Below are 23,830 nucleotides of genomic sequence, written 5' to 3' on the forward strand. Positions count from 1 at the left end.
GGAACAAAAGTAATGAATGTAACTTAAACTTTGATTTGAAAGGAATTAGACACATGTGACTTGTGAGAGCATTTGTTGATTGATTAATTGATTCCATATAGTTTTTTGTGGTTTTGTCATGTTTACATTTTGCAATATTTAACAATTGCATGTAATACTTTAACCAACAATGTAACCGGTCTATTTTTAATACAGTATGGAGCTAATACTGCAACGCACACAATACCAACATAAATGCACTGTAGTCAAAAGCAAGGCAGATTTGCACACAGCTCTGCTGTAGCTCTCCACCCTCAGAGACTCTCTTGCACATCTGTCTGAATCCATTTAATCTGCAAATAAAGGGAGACCCACAATAGCCCCGCATGCCTTTTAATGATAGATTACAGTGATAAGTTTAATTAATTCTAATAGTCAGAAATTCAGTATTATTTAAAGGCTCATCTGTGCACGTACACCCCCCCTCCCCTCGAGCCCAGACCTTTAGCTGTGTGAGAGCAAAAAGAAGGCACATGAGGATGTAAAGAAACCGCAAAGAACTTTGTTATACTTAGCTGGCATTGTGTATCTATACCCATTTTTTACTTCACATTGGGCTCCTGTAAAGGAGGACACATTTATTTTAGCTGCTCAGGTCATCCTCAGCACAGTAAAAGCCCAGAATAACACACTACAGCGTTTACAGCCTGGTGCCTCCCCACAGAATGAGGCCATCGGTTCTAGCATCACAGGGTGCAGCAGGACAGTTTGGCTGTCAGGCCTGTCAGGAAAGGGTTAAATGTACAGCAGTTCCATCCAGGTGTGACATAAGTGGTGTTAAAAGTCCCTCAGGGCGGCACATTCATCAAATCCAGGCCAATGGCAGCTGACTTTGTAGAATATTATGGCGAACGTGTCCAAGGCAGTGAAGGTCAGGAAACTTAGCAACTTCACATGGGATTTCTTCAGAAGATTGGAAATCCAGGAAACCAGTGTGAAACCAATCTGTTTGCACCTTTACACTCACAAAGAATTATATGTTTGGCTGGTATACTTTGAAAAGTCATTGGATTTTACACCAGAGCCACAGTGGGGATTCCATAATAACCAACAAATGAATATTTGTTACACGGGGTCAGCATCCTATTTTTCAGCAGGGCCCCTGAGGGAATGAAGGGAAGTGAAGGGAGGACTTCACTCTGCTGATCGAGAGACAGAGGAAGGAGAAGTCAATGACATTAATAGGGAAGATTAAAGAGAAGCCGGGAGAGCAGAGAGGGAGGTGGAGCTGGTTGGTGGAGATCGTCCTAGCATCCGAAGCTTCCTGCAGGTTTCTCCATGTCTCACTCAAAACAGCTGCCACAGTAAAAAAGCTTTTTAAATTGGCCTGAAATAACTCAACGCACGCAACGAGTCCAAGTTAAACTCTGTGCTTATTTTCACATCTCTTTTAATTCCCTGTTTTCTCCTCCCACTCATTTTGATATTCAGAACTAAACTTATGTATTTAATGTTAAAGACACCTAAAATACTGTACATGAATGCATTTCAACTATGCTGTCAGTAGTTGTTTTTCGTATAAATTCATACAGACATCGTGATTTTATGATTATTAGGTAAATATTGGAATTTTTACCTCAACATGTGCGCTACCAGTCAAGTACTTAGATAACAGAGATTTACATGTCAAACCATAGGAAAATTAATTCTGCTTGTATCAACTACATATAATACAACTTCATCTGCTGCTGTTGATTCCTTATTGTTTCCTCAAGGCCTCATGTTTTTAAATTTGAGCTTTTAATACATTAAATATGAAGGATTCATTTAGTTATTGGGGATTCTGCCTAAATTATTCATGGCGTCTCTCAGAACCATGTTAGCGCTCAGCATGCCGTCTGCGCCGCAGGAGCCGTCTAATTCTCGGGGCTAATTTGCTCCGGCTAAGATTGTGAGGGACTTGGAGAATTCCGGCCAATGAGTCTTTAATTGTCCAGTACGCGGCTAATGCCACTGCAGGGTTCGCTTCCCTGCGTCTCTGCTTGGTGGGTCAACAGGTTATTGGTTTGGAACCAGGCTCATACTGCACAGAGTCAAGTCATGCATCTCCATTATTCATGAAGCAAAATATTCATATATGTTAATATACTGATTAGACTGTAACATAACAGGTGTATTTAGTGGGTGGACTCTTTAAGCTAAGGTGCGCTGACAGATATTAGCATTCAGCTCATGAAATAACATGTTGAAGAGACATATTACTGAGCATTCTCCCTGTTGACGACTTCTAAGACTTTATTGCTAACCCAACCTGCCTGTGATGACACCGGCCGCACCTTTAAATATTTAAGGAGTGTAATATACAGGTGCTACAAACAGCTCGATAAAATAAATCCACTTGACATCCTGCGGCTTAAAACTTTAATGGCTGCGAGTCAACGTCTCACACGCGCATAAACACACACACCGGCTCCGTTTGGGAGTGTGCGCATTAAACTTTCACGGGCGTTTGATCTGAGCCGGTTGCTTCTCTGGCAGCATGTGAACACGTGCGGCAGCGTCCTCGTACGTGGGTAGGGGTGCGTTCAAGTGCGTGAGACGGAGGGGGAGCAGCATGTATGCAGTTCATCTGTTAAGAGTCTGTATCCGGGGCCTGTGTGTGTTTGTTATAAATATTTGATGCGCTGCTCAGTATTCATGAGGCTGTAAGACATAAAGAAGCAAAGACCAGAGCCGATGAAGAAGTGGGAGGCTGTTGTTACTGAATGGCATTCTGGGATGTGACTGTGTGGTTTTAAAGCTGTAAATACAGGACGCTTTCATTTTCACTACTGACCAAATATTGTGATATTGTGAGTCAGTGACTTACGCTTCCATCCGAGTGCTGATAGGTAATATTTTAATGGATCCGTTCAGAAGAGGAAGGAGCAGGACACAACTGAACAACACACAACAAATTGTAATTAAATAATGCATGAAAAAATAAATAAATGATGACGCCCCATTGCTCTGTGTAATGAATCATTCAGTTTCATTACACAACAGTAACTCATGGCTTGATATGTTATGCAAGAGCACTGGCTCTAAAACTTGTTGGACTCTACGGTAAATCAGGTGTTAATTACAGCACAGGAGCTGTCGATGATAGTATCATGTAAATATTTAAATTCCAAATAACATTTTGAATAATTGAATTTAGATTATGAGGCCATATTTTTCATTTCATGCTAGCAAGCTTCATCCTCTGGGGAGCAGGAACAGCTGTCCAGCCCACGGTGCTACTTTCTAATCGGACCTCTGTGCCTCGGAGGAGTGAAAGGCCTTTAACAGCTTGTGGTGTTACCGAGGCTGCCAGTGTCTAAGCCGTACAGCAAACATATGGAGACGTACGGGTCCAACTGAGGCAAGCACACCTCGCCCTCCTCCTGGTGTCTGGTTTCATCATGCAAACTGGAACAAGTAGCCTCACATTCACTACAGCAAACTGTCTCAAACTAAACACAACGTTACTCTGTGAAAAGGGGTATTACGAAAACATTTTGTTTCAAAAGTCAATGGATTATTATTCCCTTGGAGATTTTACATTGTTTTTTTCTGGTTGAACTACATCCGTCTTCCAGACATGATTAGATGCCAGTTGTCTTTTTGAACTATTTGTGTTGGATTGTTGACCCGCTTCATGACAAATCTCCTTCCAGCTGGTCTTGATGCATTTCTTCTACTGTCCTACCATCAATAAAAAGTGAGCCAGCCTGTTCCTGAAGCAGCCATCCACATTCTACAGTACCTCCCACAGTTTGTGAGCACGTCTTTCTTTCTCACTTTGGCCCATTTGCCACTTTGTTGGAGGTTTAATGTTTTAGATTGTTCTAAATTATTGTGCGTTCTACAACATGTCCTGACTCGTACAAAGCTGCACTGAAGAGTCATCTGCTTAACACAACAGCGAATGTCTCCTAACACAACATTCATATTTCACTGGAATGCAAACAGTGCTACGTTTTATAAAAAAACCCGAACGGCACATGGGCTCCGAACTCAGGTGAATTGAGGTCTTGAGGCCATTCATTCAAGAAACAAAAATAAACTGCAACGCTAGAGACGCTTCGGGTCTAAATAACTAGATAGCGTCGAAAATAAAAAAGAAAGCTTTTCAATTTTTGGGATTCTTGCGGGTTATAATAAAGTACGACATGTTTAAGAATTGCTACAAAAGAAGTAAGCGTAGCTAAGGAAAACATCAGCGCGTGTAAAAATACAACAAATCTGCAAATTCAACTTGGATGAGCAATATTTGTTAAGCACCGCTAATGAAGCCAAAGAACAATGCACAAACATTTGTTCATTTCAGGAACTTGTCATCGGAGCAACTCACCTGCAGTCACCACCCTGAGCTTCAAGGTCGTCCAGCTCGCAACCATTTGGCTTTGAACATTTCCTAACAGAAACCCATCTATACCCATTTATTTTTATTTGATTTATTTTATTACCGTATTTATTCCTTTCCCTGCTCTGCTGACAGGTGTCCAACAAAGCGTCTGCTGCCTTCTTGTCTAAACTGCCTCGTCTATTAGTGTTTCTGTGCCCTCTGCTCTCTTCTTCTCTGGTGTTTTTCAGGTAGATTAAGGCCACGGTGGCAGCAGGAGTAAACGGGCTGAAGCCATTTTCTCTTCAGTCCATATTTACTTATACCTCACATGAAAAAGTGAGCAACTGTTCAGTAATCCGTTTACAGCTTTGAGCTATTTGTTCAAAATGGCTCCACTTTTCGCTTTGAACGATATCCATGAATTACTTTAATGCACTTATAGTAAAACTGCAGTTTCTGCCGTGATATTAAGAAGCACGCTGCGACAGCACCCCCCCCCCCCCCCCCCCCCCCCCTCCCCCCTTCACTCTGGCCTGACTCATTGGAAATGATGTCCAACCCAGGACTTGTGCATGCTCTTTTCACCTGTTACCGCTTCCTCTGGTGCAAAAACATGTCATCAGTCCTCAGATTAGATTAAAGCTTCCGTCCACGCTGCTTCCATGAGCATCTGTGCTGCTGTTTAGCGATAAGCCTCGACTGCTAGTGTTCACTCACAATATCAAGCCTCTCCCATTCTTTCAGATGTGCTCCCGTGGTGACATGTTTTTAAAGGTTCTCAGGTCTCTCCCATGTCACAGTCCACACACACACACACTGTGATGACAGAAACTGGACTCTGGACTTGTCTGAGCCTTTATTTCATTAACTGGCGTTGACCTGAAATCAATGGGGCGGCCTCCTGGAAGCCGGCGCCCTGATGTGTAAGTGTGAGCGTCTAACAACACTCGGACTCGAACGCTAATGGCCGGCTTTTACGCCGGCCGTGCGCCCTCCCACACACCAGCACACTCAGTAAACCAACTGCCCAAGTGAAGTTACCAACCTTGTCTATGTAGGCAAAGAAAATGGACATTTAATTGTAGAGCAATCAAGGCTGAGAGCTTAATGGGACTTTTATAGCTTTCTATCGCTCAACCACTCTCCACTCTGTTCCTCTCCCTCCCTCCTTCCATGTGTTTCGTTTTATTCTGTGTTTCCGTATCAAACGGAAACAAAGATGTGACAGTCTGTTTGTGCTGCGATGGAAAATAGGTTTTCCCTCCTTCTCCCTTTTTGACCCAAATGTCTCTCCCTTCTTCTTAAATCCAATCAAGTAAAATCTGGGTTTCTGTTCATCAGTGGAACCGTTTTCATGTCTTTGCTGGTTGTGTAGATCTCTGTGTGGATTGTTCTGCCTGGAAAGAAAAAAAGGGTAAAAGTTCATTTATTTAATTAGGCTTTTTAAACAAATGTAATGTTTTCCAACCAAAACAAGTGAAACCAAAAGTGGAAAACAAAAGAGTTTTGTTTGTGTTTGTCATTCAAATGCAGTGAATTTTTCATTTTAAAGCAGGGACTGTTTTTTATAGGTTGTTATTGTCGTTTCAATCTAAACAGTCGTGTAGAGTGAAAGGAAACAATGTTCCTCTGGATCACAGTGCACTTAATTTTAACTCTAGAGCTAACAATTTTTAATAAAAGCTAAACAGAGAACCCCTCATAAAGTGCACAAGTACTTAGCAGCGCCAACTAAACAGTGTAAAGTGCAACACAAATACTCCATTATAGCCATTACTGCACTGTTTCAAATAAAGCTGTTACATCCAGCTTCACACGACCGGCCTGTTGAACCACATGTTTCCCTCAGGAGATGATAGAAAGCGACTGGAGGTTTGGACTTGACTTTAGTTAATCTGTTGACATAATTCTTGGAGCTGCTGTGCTGCAGAGGAGTTTGTGGGTTTTTCTAATCTAATGTTATTCCAGGCACCAGTTGTTGGCAGCAGGGGTCAGACCAAGTCTCCTCGAAACCTCACAACCATCCTCACAGAACCAAATCCACTTCCGCGCACACGACCACATTTCAGATGCACACTCCAAGTGGCACAGTTAAAAAGCACCACCGTGGAAAGTTTGATCCTCTGCACCGCCTTTCCCATCACACACTCCCACACGTCCCTTGGTAACCGCGGTAACGGTTGGTATGCCTTCCCCTCCTTCCATCGCTTCCCCTTTCTCCTCAGATTAGAGTTGACTGAAATTAGATTCCCCTGGAAATCCAATCTAGTCAGCCTCATTCTAATCCAACAAATCTTCCCTGTCCATTAATGTGCACCTGCGTGGTCACCTCAGAGAGAGGGAGGGGGAGGGGAGAGAGAGAGAGAGCAGAATCTAATGCATTGGTCACAGAGACTCGAGAGTCAGTGCAGCCCAATCATTTTGTAGTGATTGTTAACCCTTAGTGGGTGCGCTGACTAATATATGGTGTGTGATTCATGGTGCGAGATTGTAAAAGTGCAGAAAATAATAAAGCTATAAAACTGTCATTCAGTCACAAGCCATTGTAAATAATGATAGAGTCCCATTTAGCAGAGGACCACAAAGTTGGTGAGTTTTGTTTATCTGCAACATATGCTCAGGAATGCTTTAACCCCGTTTCTCCATTACATTCTCATTTATAGCAGTCATGACACCTTTCAGGTTTGCACAGCAGAATACACACAAGGCTGGAAAAAGGAGCGTGCAAAGACAAAACCACAAATAACGTCATAACCCGTTTTACAGCATTGATTCAGGGGGTCCCATTTGCGAGTCGGAGGCAAAGTTCATCCATCACACTGACGCAGGCGGCCTCAAACTGGCGGCAGCCATGCGAGCGCAGCGTTGGAGATCGTTCTATGATGCCCATCAGCTGTGACCGAGAGATAGTGAATCTCTGGGCCTGACTAAAATGGCCGACTCTTTAATAACACAAGAGGATTTGTTCCTCTCTGAAGCCCAGTGCGTGTGTGTGGAAGCATGAACAACCACTGTGTGCATGTTGAAGCCAGGCAGATTCAGAGCTCATCACCACTGGGGGATCAATGTGCAAAGGGGTGTTGCAATGGTTTAGTGACTTTACTGTAGTTGCAGTTCGTTTTGTCTCATCTTTGTAAGATCACTACCTAGATGTTATTTACCAGGAAAAATACCTCTAACAACCTCTTTTACTAAAAATGAGTTCTGCCCAAGATATTTCACAGTTAACATACAATCAAAAACAATAAAATTTACAGTTTATTTACATGCAGTTTTAAAAAAACAAGTGAATGTTGTGGAGTCGGCCTCTAGAGTCCTTAAAAGTAAAAATCTACTTTGGTTGTTTCCAGTCTTTCTGCAACAGATTCCATTCAAAAAAAGGTGTTTGTACTGTATGTAGTTCATATTTCAAAATCCTTTTACCTCAGTACAAGCATACAGTTCTACAGGTGACATAATCTGAATGTAAAGAATAGGGCTCATCTCTGTGCAATTACAGTAAAGTTCCTTTTATATTAGGCAATAATCCAAGAAATATACACCAGTGAATAACACCCACACGCAAAGACAAAACATTTTCAGTATTTGTTGGATCCGGTGGCCCACAAGGAGCCTGGTTACAGGTGAGCATGGCTAACAGGAGAGGGCTGTGAAACAATGGCAAAACAATGGATGATGTGGGATCAGAGGGGAGGAGCGGCAGAGAGAACACAGCATGGCACCGGTGACGGTAACGGTGACCAACTACTGCAGCAGCTGGCGAGTGGAAGAGGTGAGTGGAATGAGTCAATCAATCAGGCGACAGGAGGCAGAAGGGAGGAGGAGGGAGGAGGTGGGCCAGAGTCAGGGCCGTGGACAGAGGGGGTGAGTGTGAATGAGTGGAGGCAGAGTCCGGTCAGAGGTCGTAACACCTGACTTTCACCTGACGGTTTGGTGTGTTTCTCATTTGCCTGTTGCGTCTTTGTCGGTTCATCAGATGTGTCCCGGCGCGTGTTCATGGCTTGTGTGTTGGTCAGTGTGTGCTGCTGTTTCCTGTCCTTCATGAGCAGTGGGCTTTAGTTCAGCATTTGTGCTCTACATCTTATTCTGCTTCAGCAGTAAAGTTTAGTTTTTATTTTCCTTTGGGGTCCGGTTACTCTTTTGCGTTTTTCATTTTACTTTATTAAATCATCTATTTTTGTTTGTCTGTGTCAGTGTTTGTGCATCTGAGGCAGAGGGAACATGTTGAGTCTAACGTTACTACGCTGTAGCTTCATTATCCTGTATTCACATATTACATCCGCCAGTTTATTGTGTGGATTGTGGGCTTTGCTTTTGAAAGTCTTGTCATGCAGCATGTTGTGTTGTGGACTCTCCCATGACTCCACTGCGGTTTTTGCTACTTAGTTTAATTCTGTATATCACACTTGTAATGAGTGTAAACAAATGCAGCCCTGCAGGGGCCCTTTGCTGTCACCTCTAATCTGTAATTCATTGTATATCCAGTAGTTACATTGAGCATCTGATTTGTAATATTGAGCTCGTCTCACTCTAGACAAATGGAAATGTAATAAGCCAACAGTAGAGTCCATTAGCTCAGACTGTCCATGTGTAATGATGTAAACAACAGGCTGTGGGACAGTTACACACCAGAAATGTTATTTTTGCAGACTGAGCAAAAAAGAAAAGTAAAAATAATGTAAATTATGGCCAATAAATTAATTAATTCACTGTCTTTGACACTTTTATGATTCATTCATTTGTTAACCAATGATAACCAATGGCAACATTGAGAATCGTCATGGCAAAATAGTAGAAGATATTCTAATAATAGAAAATATAACATTATTATAAAAGATTATAACAATATCTTAGTGTGAGACTATAAAATCAAACTTCACTTCCACAAACAGGTAAATAGGTACAGTATGATGCTAATCTACTGCCAAAGTCAGAACACAACACACTGTGGAGAAAATGACAGTTGTAGACTAAGTATTAAACTTTGTGTCTGATTCACTGTGTGAAGCAGGTCAGTGCAGAACAACTAAGGTCTGTTGATGTAGAGACACAGATGATGAACGGAGGTTTCCACTGCCCAGCACGTTCAATTGGTCTGCTGTATTACTGCACATTGACTCATTTAAAGAAGATGTTGCATAAGGAGCTAATGTTGCATAGTTCCATATATATGTTTGCAAGTAAACCTGCTACTTGTGTCAGGTATTAACTATAAATCACTGTCAAAAGTTCATTTTGATTCCCAAGTATGAGTAAAGTAAACAAAGAGACCATGGTCACAGTGATTTATGGTTTCTGTTTCACACCAGGGCACATAATGAAAAATAGAGGAAGGAAGTTGTTATTTGATATGGTTCTTCTCAGTGATGGCGTAGGATATTTGAGAAAAAGTTAATTACAGGGGCCTGGAGGTACAAAACACAACATGACAGAAGCAAACACATGGACATTTCTCACAATGCAATGACAAAAGAAAAAAAAACTCTAATGCTAATTTTAAATTAAGCCATTTATTCTGTCAAAGTCCCCTAAAACCTGACAATACAGTATGCCTCCAGGTGTGTGTCTAACATCATGGTCGTCATACATTAGCCCCCAGGAACCCAATCTCCACTGGGTCCCTGTGAAATTGAAAATATAGGTTTGAATCTGTGAGCTGCAAAGATCTATTCCTGTAGAAGCAGTTCCCAGTTCAGGTTCACTCAGAACATCTGGATGAAATATTACATTATATATTCACTCATGTATCACATCATGTATTGTTACTATTATTAGTGTATTTGCCAGTCTGATGATAATTAACTCATATGAGTCTGAGGGTAACGACACCAGGACAGGGTGAGGTTCATTACTGTGCAAAATGTGCCCTCAATGCCTGCAGAATATTTTTCTCAAACTCTCATCCAGAGCTGATTCCACCAGAGTGTCTGCGATCTTCTGTCCCTCAGGCAGCCGTGCATTAAAAGCAGACTGTGGTGAAAATCACTGAATCACACGTCTGAGACAACTGCGAGGAAGACAGAAAACCGCCGGGTTAAAGACGGTCCCTCCTTCACGACAAACAGCAGACGGAGCATGTGGCCTGTCCTCAGGGTGCTGGGAGTCTGTATGCAGATCCATTCACGCTCCTAAATGCTGGTCACAATTGCCTTTTCAGGGCACTTCCTGCTGACTTGAACTCTGCGAACACAGCTCTGACTCCATAATAAGTGCCAACGAAGTCCCGACCTGTCCTCTCTGGAAGCGCTGAACGGGAAGCGAGAAAGTGTGTGGTTGATGGAGTGATGCAACGTGGTGGTAAACATCCTGCCCTCTGTCCCGACCGCTCTGTGCTCGGCTCTAATTGAGTTACACAACGTCACAAGCTCTCTGTGAGAGCATGTGAGCGATGCCACTGGGCATCTGTGTTCTGTGCCATAATAAAGACACAACCCGCGATTAGCAAACGCAGTCTGTTACTGATGCACTGGATTAGATCTGTTTGCTGTGAGTGACAGCACCAGCGCTGCATTAGGGCGTGAGGTGAATCTGTTATAATCTTACATAATCTTACATAAATGGAAAGGAAGCAAACGCATGTAATGTTTTCGCTACTTATAAAAATATGTAGTTCATTATAATTGTACTGCATTTTAGAACATATAGTACTACTGTATACGCTGAAGTAAATAGGAGCAAAATCCAGCATTTATTTTTTCAGGCACATTGTTTCTCTGAAATCCAAAGTAGGACATGAAGCTGGTGAAAAGTGTCATCAGTGTCTGAAAAAGCTTTTCAGGCAAGTTTAACATATCGAACAGCAGAACTTGAAGGATGTGTGTCCTCTGGGATATCGCTGCTCCCACTTTTAGGTGAGCAGGATGGAAGCAGCACATATGAGGAAGTGGATGAGACTGATAATGACCTGGATAAAAGCAGCTGGAAACAGGGGATGACGGGAAAAGAAAGGAACAGGTGACGGAGTTTCAGGGGAAATTAAAGCCTGAAATGGCCAAACAGACGGGAGGAGACTCAGGGCAGAACCAGAACCAGGGCAGACAAATGAACCTCAGCTTAAAAACATTATAGGAAAGCATTTAAAGCCGAGGCATGAGTCAAATGCAAACCATTTTATTACATTTGAGGAGGAATCAGCACATTTGATTCTTTACTCCTGCTCTGCGTGAGCCCAGCGACGGGTCGGAGCTAATAACGGTCATTGGCCTCGTGGACGGGTCATTTGGAGAAAAGCTGGGCCCAGTTCAAAGTGGGATCAGTCCCCGTTTGCACTTTTACTCGTCAATCACTGGCAACCTGCCGCAGTGAGCTTATGGTAAACGCAGGTGGGCGGAGGGTCACACTGTTTAAATGGCATCATCTGGAAGCTATAAGTAGCGTCTTTAAGTACATTATGACAGCAACATAATCTCTCTCGCTTCTGCTGCTGCAGACTTTCATGTGTCATTTAATGCGAGCTCTGCACACTTAGTCACTTTGTGTTTTGCCAGTTTACAGACCTGCCAAACCAAATTTAAGGCTTAGGATACAAAACCTCAAAGCAAAGTTTTACAGCCTGTTACGCACTCCTGGGATTCTCTGACATCCTGGAACTAAACCTTAGTTGTGATTACTATGCAGAATATTCTATTGCCTTAACTTCTGTAGACTAAACATGTTGGGCACACGAAGGGTTAAGAGTTGGGGAGTTCTGAGGCTCAGACAGTCTCAAGAACAATCCAATTTTAAATCTGAAACAACAGAGGTTGGTCAATAAAAAGCTGGAACGACAGGCAGCCAGTCAATATTTGAGTTGCTCTGCGAATCATGAGCAGCGAGAGCAAAAGATGCTCTGACGCGTGATGTCGCAGAAATAGAAAAAGATATCAGTCACACAGAAACGTGCACATTTATGTTTTCGATCAAACGCGTCTTTATGCTTGTGAGGTGCTAATGCACTTACAGTAGACATCAATAGACCACATTTTCAGTTTCACCTGTTCTGCGATTCATTATCTGAGCTCAAAATATTGAGCAATTTCAATTTTTTTTCAGCCTAAATATTTTTCATATGTACTGTAGCCATGATGTTGTTTCATATCAGCTATTAACATATGACGCTGTTCAGTTATAAGGACTGCATTCATGACTGAGTGGAGAACAGTTACACAGTTACCACCATTATTTCAAGCCTTATGAGCAAAATGACTGGTTAGACAGCTTCATCTCCAAGGTCTGAAGCAATTTACTATTCCAAAACTTCCCCCAGCCAGAGGCAACACCTTCAGAACAACTGATTGGTCTGACGGACTGTCTAACACACAAAGACGTTTTATTTCTCACACTGTGAAACTGAGTAACAAAACCAGCATTCCATGGCTGAATCCCACTCTAGGCCGTTCTGCCATCGCTGAATGCGCTTGACTGGCACTTCTGGGTCATTGCACCTGTCAGGCGACGCCACCTTGATCATCGCGCCGCACGTTTTGCAGCTCCCTCCCCTGTGTCGTCGCACAGAACCCACAGAGCTGCGCCTAAAATACGAACGAGGAGCATGTTTGCACAGTGTTTTTAGGAGAAACTAAAGAAAATGTGGTAATAAACGCACACACACACACACACACACACACACACACACACACACACACACACACACACACACACACACACACACACACACTTGGCTATCACAGTGCATCGCTGTTCCCTAAACTCCTGAACTTTGTGTTTCTGTTTCACTCCTCATATTCTGCTCTCTCCCTCTCTCCCTCTCTCTCTCTCTCTCTCTCTCTCTCTCTCTCTCGCTCTCATCGCTGCAGGTAGTGAATTAATGAGCAGGGTTGAAAACCCAAGAGGTGGGAGACGTATGGAGAGCAAGGCGCGGGGAGGGCGGGAGCAGGATGAGAAGACGGAGTCTTTAGAGCGTCCTGTCGACAGGTGCAGCCTTTGATAGAAATAGCAGCAGCCTTGGAGAGGAGCCGCGGAGCTGACACGGGCGCCGCCGCAAAGCTGGGAGAGAAATACTGCCGACAATTATGGCTAACAGGCTGCGATGTGGCAGAGCGGGGAGCATTTAATTTAGGAAGAATGGCCGTGGAAGGCCCTCGCCCTCATAAAGATATATTGACCGGCAGCGGCTGCGGGTTTCATTTGAGCCGAGGTGGGTACAAAGTGGACGCGGCTTCAAAACAAGAGCAGGTTTGAATCCCGACAAACACAGTGAGCCTGAAACCTCGAAAGTGAGTCTCTAAATGGAACCAGTTCAGTTGCTGGAGCTTAATTTGCCAACTCAGCATTCTTCTATTTGTCCCTATGAATAATAAATAATAATTCACAGACAATCAATGATTAATCGAACGATTGCACCCATGTAGTTAAAAGAACCGATTTGATAGACAACTATCACACACACACACACGATTTGATAGACAACTATCACACACACACACACACACACACACACACACACACACACACACACACACACACACACACACACACACACACACACACACACGCACACACACACACACACTAAACACTGGTAATGTTCAAGCAGCACACACACACACACACACACACACACACACACACACACACACACACACACACACACACACACACACACACACACACACACACACACACACTATCTGCCCGTAGCAGCTGTTAGACAGCCCACCTACTGCAGCGGCTGCCTTAGGCATCAACAGAGCGGTGGCCCCCAGCGCTTCAGACCCCTCCACACTCTGTAATAACAGTGTAACCCACACTTTGTGCGTGCGGAAGTGTTGGAGTGTCCGCAGCCTCTTTATCTGCTTCACTTTGATTTCTCCACTCTCACTGAGCGTCTCTGTCACAGTATTATTCCTGACACCTTTGATTTCATGCTCCATGTTCTCCCTCAGATACACGCCCTGATTGGAGTGGCTGAATATTTGAGGACGCTCTAGCTCCAGGAAACATCAGTCGAAGCTTAAATTTAGGGACGAGTACGTGTTACAGATAGTGGTGTTCTCCAGACCCCAAAAAACCCACTAAACTGTGATAATGTGTGATACTGTAGTCTTGCATATTAAACTACCAAAGTTACTTACATGATATTTGAACAATGGGCAGTTTTCAATTAGACAGATGTGTGCCAGTGACAGTAAGCTGCATCCAGATGTGCTCTTCACCTAAACTATTTTTGCACATTATGCTCAGATTCCTGAATTTAGTTTTCTCAAAAGTAAATCTGAAAAGTGTTCAGAATGTGAAGAAATAACATTAACTTACTGTAGCTTCATAATGAATAATCAGCTTTTATTACCACGGCATTTGAATTCATTCTTCATTCAAAAAAGAGAAACCCTGAAAGTCTGGTCTGTTCAACAAATGACACCCAAAAGCAGACAACGAAGGAACCAGGATTTGATGATGCAAATTCAGGCGAATCAAAGGCAAACAGAGAATGACTCCAAAGGAGGAGGACTGGTTTAAAGTAAAAGCACAAAGGACACAACATCTGCACTGGAACATCGCAGGGTGTGTGCGTGTACATTAATAGTGAAGTCTCACTCCCAACCAACGTGGAGCTTGCGTCCAGTGTGCTGAACGCAGCTTTACTGTGGCTTTGTTGATGGTCACTGAGTCGTACCTTAGCAACACAGAGCTCGAAGCTACTGTATATAAACAGTGAGTATTCATTTATTAAGAGTTTTTCAAAGAAGACAGCGTGTTGATATGAGCTGCAGATGAAGGTCCGTCCTCCGGTTCTTCCAAACCGTTGGCAGCTGCTGTACAGGCTGAAATGAAAGGGGAGCGTCAGTCTGATTGCGTTTATTCCTCTTCTCATCCTCGTTTGGAAGTTTTACTTGCTGTAGAAACAAGCTGCATTTCTTCTGTTCATGCAAATTTTTTGTCTGACTGTTCCATTTCCTGTTGTGTAATAGGGTCATGTTATATTCTGGCATATTTATTGTATATTGGATGACACTAATGATCTAATACACATACAGTTCACAGCTCTTTAGATTAGAGTTATTGTTACATCTGACTAAACCAAACACACGCAACTCATCGTGTGTGTGTGAAGTGAAACAAACAGGCGATTGAGCCAACAACAAACCAACAAACCTGCACATCTTCATCACACACCATCAGTGGTTTGATGTTCCAGTCTGGACAAGGCTCAGGTTCACTTTGTGACTGACCTATAATTAATAGCAAAGGGCTTCATATTTTGTTTTTTAGTATGCAGTACGTGCTAATTCTATATTAGCCTCCACTGCAGACCCACCAGTGGCGAATGGAGGTGTGTCTGTGTCATCTATCACTCTGCTGATCCCCAGTCAGCCACAGAATAGAGAGACAGGAAGCTGACGTGGAGCTCAGAGCTGAGCCTCAGGCGCTCTCACCGTGGCCGCTCCCGTTTTCCCTTGGCCCCATTTTCTCTGTGCAGCTGGTCCTCTCTTACTTTCTATTTATGGCATTTTTGTCCCATTGTTTTTTGTACTGTATCTGTCCAGGTACCAGTATTCTCATGGTCAAATGAAGGGACTACAACAAAAAAAAAACAAAAGAATTTTCCCATTGTGGGATTAATAAAGTTTTATCTTATCTTACAAGCTGAAGAACCGCTTTGGAGGTTTTCCTCATCTTTCTGTGTCTGTCGAGACATTTGACATCCACTATAGCAACGGGTCGGGGGCTGAACTCTATGTTATTAGTGGAGCTCTGAAAACCCAGAAATCTATTTGACCCAGTGAACAGACTTCACCTCAGCTTTGACGAATATCAAGGTAAAGTAAATGAATGAATCAATGAATCTGATGATAAAGTGAATAACTAAACCAGTATTTAATGGAAACAAAAACAATGGTCACATACTAATCGTTCTTTTATCTTTCTGGTCCTGGAATTTCATTATTTTACACCAAACTGTGAACTTTGTGTGAGGTGAGTGAGCTTTCCACAAGTAGAGAAACCGAGCCAGGGAGTGGGTGACAGAGAGCGAGAGAGAGCGAGAGAGCGAGAGAGAGAGAGTCTTCAGCTGCTTCTACCTGCTGTTTGTACTTCAGTCAGACAATTCACAAACTGGAGATGAAAATTTATACCGAGAGTAAACCGGTGTCAAGGAATAATATTTTGAAGTCAAGGCTTCGTTTCAGTGTGCAGCAGAAAAAACAACAGCAGGGAGAGATCAATCACCAACACACAGCACACAGAGGCGCAGCACTCGGATGCTGAGATGGTGGGTGAGACGTGGGATCAGCTGAGAGTAGGTGGGTGAGTCAGAGAGCTTAGCACGACAGTCGCAGGGGTTTCGTGTTGCCAAATTTAACACTTATGAAAATGAGATGCCTGCATATGCCAGGTTTGAACCCCGGCGTTTGGAAGTTTAATGTCTTTGTGCTACGATGGTGTCAGACATTCACCCTCTGCAGGATGATGGCCTTCGTTGCTCGTACCTTTCTCGGATCTGAAAATAGCTCGTAAAGCATTGTGGAGTCTCCAGTCGAGCACCGCGCTCCCTCCAAACCTTCCATCTCCTCCTCTTGCCTCCGCTCCTAAATCCCAGCCTGGCACCTGCTTCAACTTGGAGAATTTTGTGTTTACTTCATTGCCAATTCTAGGCTGTCAACACACACACACACACGCACACACACACTGAACATCGTACAGTACATTGCGTTGTTGCCTGTTGTTCTGTGATGCTTTGGTAAAGACTTAATGTCTAACTTTAATTTTTAAACCCTTATTTAAAATAAAAAGTACATTTAGAATTCCATCCATCCATTTTCTTAACCGCTTACTCCCTAGTGCGGGGTCACGGGGTGCTGGAGCCAATCCCAGCTGGCTACGGGCGAGAGGCAGGGTACACCCTGGACAGGTCGCCAGTCTATCGCAGGGCACATTTAGAATTTATTTTCACTATTATTTCTTAGTTCATACACTTATCAGCCTTGAAATTTTTCTTTGCAATGTACAGAAAAAGTTAACCCTGTTGTTAATCCTGAGTTTTTGGTTTAAACATTTTATTAAACATTAAACATTTTATTCTCTAAATCCATCCACTTGGAAACATGATTTTTAACCTTTATTAATTTGCGTGGGGCCACACACACACACACACACACACACACACACACACACACACACACACACACACACACACACACACACTGGTTGAGGATAAACTTTATCCCACATGAATGAGGCAAAGAAGCTGTGGAGCTTCATGGTTGTTACAGCGGCTTCGTTGTTGTATTCACATTTTTACACGTTGAAAACTCTTGTGTCACTTTGACATTTTTACAGTGAGCTGTTGAGCAAAGCACCTCACACACATCACTGTCTGTCACACAATTCACCATGACCATGACTGTTAGAAAATAGACGTTTGCTTTTTTAGCCCTTCTTATTTTTTGCACCAGTTGACATCTACAGGAGCTTAAAATGAAAGAACAAAGAAGAAAAATGTTAAATTCTGTAACAAAATGCTGATATACAGAGAGACGCTGCTAATGAAGGAAAAGAATCATACTAAACATCTCTTTATAGTGCTGCATTAAATGTATGAATGCAGTAAATGATCATTCCCAGAGTTTTGCATAACAAAATTAGAAGATGTTGCAAAAACAATCAAAAAGATGTACAAAACACAATTAGTTCTAACATTTAAAATCAAAAAGTATTCAAATTAATTTACACCAAGTAAAAAATCTTATTCCACATCCATAACCAAGATCAAATTTTGTCAAAGAGGCCAAGCCAAGAATGAAGCTCACAGCAGATCACTGAATATACGGCATAGAAGCGTAGAAGCTCCACACAGAGCAAAAGGAAGCAACAGTCTGTGGGTGAGCAGCACTTGTGTGGCAGAGGGAGGAGGAGGCAGATCAGGTGATGCAGGGTGGAGCCAGGAGCTGAGAGTCATGGCAGCTGTGCAGAGCAGAGGATCAAAGCAGGCAGCGAGCGAGAGGTAAAGTTTCCTTCAAAGCCAGTAGCTGTTCGCGGGCTCTTCCTCTGCTCATCAGCGGCTCCTCAGCTGGACACACGTCCTCCTGCATCCTGCTACTGGACTGGCTACAGACCGTTTAGTGACTATGCCACTGAATGGTACTATTTAGTGATGATGGTGAAATGCTACTTGGTTGGTTAGATCCTCAAGCATCACATGTATATACAACCCAATTTGCCATATTTCCCACAAGTACCTATTCGACAGATGTTTTCCCAGCAGAGATGATCAAAGCTGCTTTAATGTGTTCATCCTCTGATCGAAGGTTGTGTCAATGACTTTTTCCCACATATAGTTTATAATAGTATGGAAATAACATGTAAATGAATGTTGGGTTCCTGGTGATGCTGGACATCGAGCTCCATCATTTAGCTGCAGATGCAGGAGAGTAGATTGAAGCTGCCCTCGTGACGACCTTCACTAAGTAGTTCTTGACCTTGTTTTAATGATGTTCTCTTCACGGGACCGAGCAAAGGTGAGACACAATCATAGCTGTGATTGCGCCGAACTCGACCTCATGAATGATTCAAACAGACGCTGGCGCTCGATAGCGGCCGATCGTTAAAACACGTCAATGTCACACACATCCGGCGCATATGAACTGACTCCCATCCCACTCAGCAGGTACAGTAGGAGCCTGTGGAGAGATCACGTGGTTCTGAGGTCTGGAGCAGCTTCTGTGACACGTGGCCACAAAACGACATCAGTCAAAGTTTGCAGGGGTCCAAACGAAGCCCGTTTCGTTTAGCCAGTGTTTAATGGTGATGATCATGTTGCCATGTTCCAGGACAGGATGTGGATGTGGAGTCGGGCGTAATAATCACTAACTGTGGAGGCGAACAAACACATTAAACGTCTGAGGACAGGCCACATAAAACCACAGCTGCCCCAAACATCACACGCCGTCAGGCTCCATTAACAGTGTGTTAGGAGCCAGAGTCGGTGCACTGGAACCAGACCAGTTAGGAGCTGGAGCCTGTGATGTACATCACCAAGCAAGCATTTACACAGTATGATGGTAAAATATAGTAATCAAAGGTTAAAGTCAGTCAGCTGCAGGTCCTGTGTGTTTCATGATGTGGGCCAACGCACAGCAGGGAGCTCAACAATAACACAGAAAAAAGAGCTGAAGCTGAAGCTGCTTCGTTAGGACTACGTCAGGAACCGCGTGCACCTGTATTAGAGCAGCAGTTGAGTCAGATCAGTGGACGGATACTCGGGCAGAGAAGGTCACAGTAAGGGAGGAACGTGTTAATTCCACCTTTAAGTGTGTGAGTCCGGTGAATCTGTGACGCAGCCTCGCGTTTCCACAGGTGAAATCACAGCCTGGGTTCAACCTATGGTCTGTGATACTGACTCTAGCTTCATGCAGCCATCCAGTAAAATGAGCTGAGAACAGATACTGAGAACATCACTATTAAGGTCTCTGACTGTTATACTATAACTTTCATGCTGACAATCACCACGTTCACATAATGGAGGTGATTAGTGCTGAAACCTGAGCTGCTGGGGTGAATCCCTCTCAAACACTGACTGTCCAACTAAACCCATTCATCCATTATCTTCACTTGTTACTAACAGCAGGCAGAGCTGAGTGATGCTTAGTGATGCTCCAGGGTCACGCTTGGTTCTGTAACAGACCCAAGACTAGGACGGCCTGAGGAGGCAGAGCCGTCTCTGACCAGAACCCTGACTAACTCACCAGACCTCCACCGCTGCTAGAAACAGGCAATGCTGTTCGCTTTCACAGATTTAATGAGGGATGGAGATTATTTTTAGTCGCTGGCTTGTGTTTTTCTCAATTAGAGCTGTTGTGGTTATGGTGACTGTACAGTTAAATTTTGTACGTAGTGACGCTGTTGATACTATGATGTGATGAGGTCAAACATTAGCACTATGTGATCATTAGAAACTGGCTAAAGCTCCTGTTGTGACTGAACATGTTGGTGTTTTGGTGAGTTGGATGAACTTTGGATAATAAATCTCATTAAGTGGTTTGTTAATATGACAAACTATTCAAATATCTTCTCATTACTGCAGTTCCATTACTGTTTACATGCTGCTGCTCAAAAAGTAGAGAAAGGTGGCTAATCACGCTGACCCACAGACGTACTGACTTATGATTAATTTAATGAAAGAATAACAAGAAGTACAGATGTATAAAATGACATACAACACATTAGGCACAACAGACAGACAGGGTCACGACATCCACAACGAACCCACAGGGAGTAATTGGAACAGGGAACCTAAAGACAAGAACACAGGTAGAACTACTGCAATGAAAGGAACATGGCTCAGGGAACAAACAATAAAGTGACGTCATGCAACAAAGAGGACAAGACAGGGTCAACACAAAGGCGCCCTCTGCAGGTCAGAGGGTGGAAAAGGTGTTTTTGGCAAAGAACAAATAAAATCATTTGAACATTTTCCTGTCAGAAACGCGTTGCCTCACAGGAAGAAGGTCCTGGGTTCGATTCCCGGAGTCACTTACTGTTAGCAACAACACTTAGCGGAATAGTTGTACCTGCCTGATCATGGTTATAATGACATCTATAAAACCGGTGAGGGTGCAGGCTTTAATGCACTGTTCTTGGATTTCTTGCATGCGTTTCTGTGACGACTTGGCCGATAGTGTTTGTGTTACTGTATGTTTCCTGCTGTCTGTATTTTCCCTTGTTATCCTATGTCCTACCCTTATTGTCCTACCTCAGTTTCTGGTGATGTGCGTTGTGTCAAAACAAAATCAAAACATGACAAACAGCAGTGTCAAAACTATCGTATATCGTCTCTAGGATAATGTAGATCGCACAGACCCCAAAACTATCGTATATATTATATCGTACGATAATTATCATATGTCACACTGTCTCACAGCGAGCTCTGGTTATTTCCGTTACAGTGAGTTCAGTGAGTTTGAGGTGTTGTTCGTTTTTTGGTCTTAGCATCTATTTTTTTCCTGCCAGTGGTGAGTTTGATTTAATTTATGAGCCAAGCTTGGGATTGTTGGTGTTCTGACGATTAGGTCCGGTCCTGTGAAGTGGTTTTATTTTTCCTGTTTCGTGCGTTTATAAATGTTCCAGCCTCACATCGTGACGTCTCTCTGCTTCTTAATCCTGCTCTCAGTTCCGGTTCGGTTCAGTGAGATTGTATCAGATTGAAGTGTGAAGTTCTGCAGCAGGTTTATATTTTAGAGCTCAGGGTCATGATGTCATCAGTTAAATCACTGTATGTAAAGAACACAAAGCTTTTCACTGACCTGATGTGAATGATCCCACTACTTATAATACTCCTAGCTTCTTATCTTTACTGTTTAATCTATATTTGAGCCAAAGCTCCTTTTTGACTCAGGTTGCTTTGCTTTTGTGCTTGTTGTAAGATGATGAATCCTGTGCAACAAAAGGTGAGAATCACTAAATATTAATAATATGATTTATAATTCAGGCACCTTTCTAAGGTTCTAGCAACACAAATACTTAAGCTTTTATAAGTTCTGACAAAAGAATAAAAGAAGAAATGTGAAGAAAGTAAAATGACGCCTAAAGGGATTTCACATTAAAAGTTCATAAGTATCAGCTTTCAGCTGCAGCTTGAGTTTGTTGATGGAGTCCAAGCAGCTCCAGTGTCTACCTACAGACCTGTGTGAAGAGAAATATGCTCATTTAGCCTCATCATTGTTAGATTTTCAACCCCTCACAGCTGCTCTATAGACCTTTGCTGCTTGTTCCTGCAGCTACTCCACTCTGCACACGCTGCATAGCCAAGCTACAGCACATTACTGGGGCTGTCAGAGTTTTCAGGTACTCGGTGCCTATGTTTGAGAATTTATGATGATTTACGGGTGGCAACAGCAGTTTAGACTGAACACTCAACTGTGGGAACAGTGTGTTCAAGCCTCCATCCTGATTATGTGGGTGTTGCTCCTGTTGCAGCGCCAGCGTCTTTGGCATCATATCGTGTGTGTGTCTGCAGACAAAGAGCAAACTCATATTATTCCAATAAATAGGTCAGGGGATCTGATTTCTCGCAGGACTCAATGATCCTGTTTTCACACTGCTTCTGCAGTTTCAATGCTGTAGTAACACGTTGCTCCTCAAATTCTGCAGCATCACGTGGTTCAGTAGCATTAGCGGTAAAACCTCTGGCTCCCTCGACTCCAACCTTTTGGAGTCGAGGGAGTCGCAGACCTCATACTTCTGTGTTCAGCGTGTGGCTAATTTTTCTTTACATATTAATGGGAAGTGGTCTCACAGCAGGAAGTACCTACAGTAGGTTCAGTTCCCAGGGTTTGCAGGTTCTCAGGTTTACTTTCTCACTTCTCATCCAATGCACCGACAAACAGAGGGGAAGGTTTCACGTGAAACAAATAAATGACTTGATTAAAATCTATAATTATAAACATGTTGTGAGTTTTTTCCCAGTTTTGGAGCTTCACACTTGTAATGTAAACTTTGAGCTTTTCTTTTCCAAGCCAAGCTCCGCATGAATGCTAAACACTAGCATAGCGCGGCCATCTGGACCCTGGATCCTGTGATTTAGAACATTATACAACGTCATTTGCTGTTTGTAAAGACTTTAAACACTATTTAAATGGAAATTCATTTACTCTTCCTCCACAGCTCCTCAAATCCTGCCTCACTGGAACGATTTGTACAATTCAAGTGAATTATTTTAACAATAGCAAGTCATAAGTCATGTACAGAGAAACTGGGTGTACAAGCTTTGGAACCTCTCGCCACCAAATGAAAATTAATACAACTCCTACAGCATAGAGATATTTAGATCATATCTACAGTGTACAGCTACAGTAAAATGAGAACATTATGGTAGATTTTCTTGCTACTGAAAAAAAATTAATTAACAGCAGTGGTATAAAATGACAACGTTGGTTGGAGAGGACGTGTAGGTGAGTGGATGTGGGCCAGTCGGGGTCTGCAGGTGTGACCGGAGGTGAATGCAGAGAACATAGAGAACATAAATCCCATGCAGAGGTAATTCATAAAGCAGATGGTGAGTTTAAACCCTTGGCAGGTGCCAGAGCTTGAGTTCAGTGGCATCTGGACTCTACAGTGTTTGTAAACCTGCTCCTGAAGCAGCCGCAAACACATTTTGACAATATATTTAAATGCATAGTTTAAAGAAAGACATGGGTTTTATGAGCCTTTATTCAACAACAAGTAACAGTTGTATAGTAAACATTATTATATTTCTTTATGCAGGCACTGATTTGGTCCAATTAGGTTCGGGCTGCTCTCCACCTCTCACCCAATGACAGTTGGGAATAAATATGCTTGTGCTAGTTAGTAGCTGAAAAGGTTTATGTCTATGAGCTTAGGCCCAATATGGGTTTCTACACAAACAGATATTACTGCTGCAGCAGCTCCAATATTATCTTTTCTTTTCCAACCAGTTTAATCCACAGCCCCTGATGAAACCAGGGCATATGTGATTTAAGCTGTTTTTCCTCCAACGGCACATCCACACATGCTCTTATTTGCCAA

This window comes from Betta splendens, chromosome 22, assembly GCF_900634795.4.
Source record: "Betta splendens chromosome 22, fBetSpl5.4, whole genome shotgun sequence".
Classification (NCBI taxonomy): domain Eukaryota; kingdom Metazoa; phylum Chordata; class Actinopteri; order Anabantiformes; family Osphronemidae; genus Betta; species Betta splendens.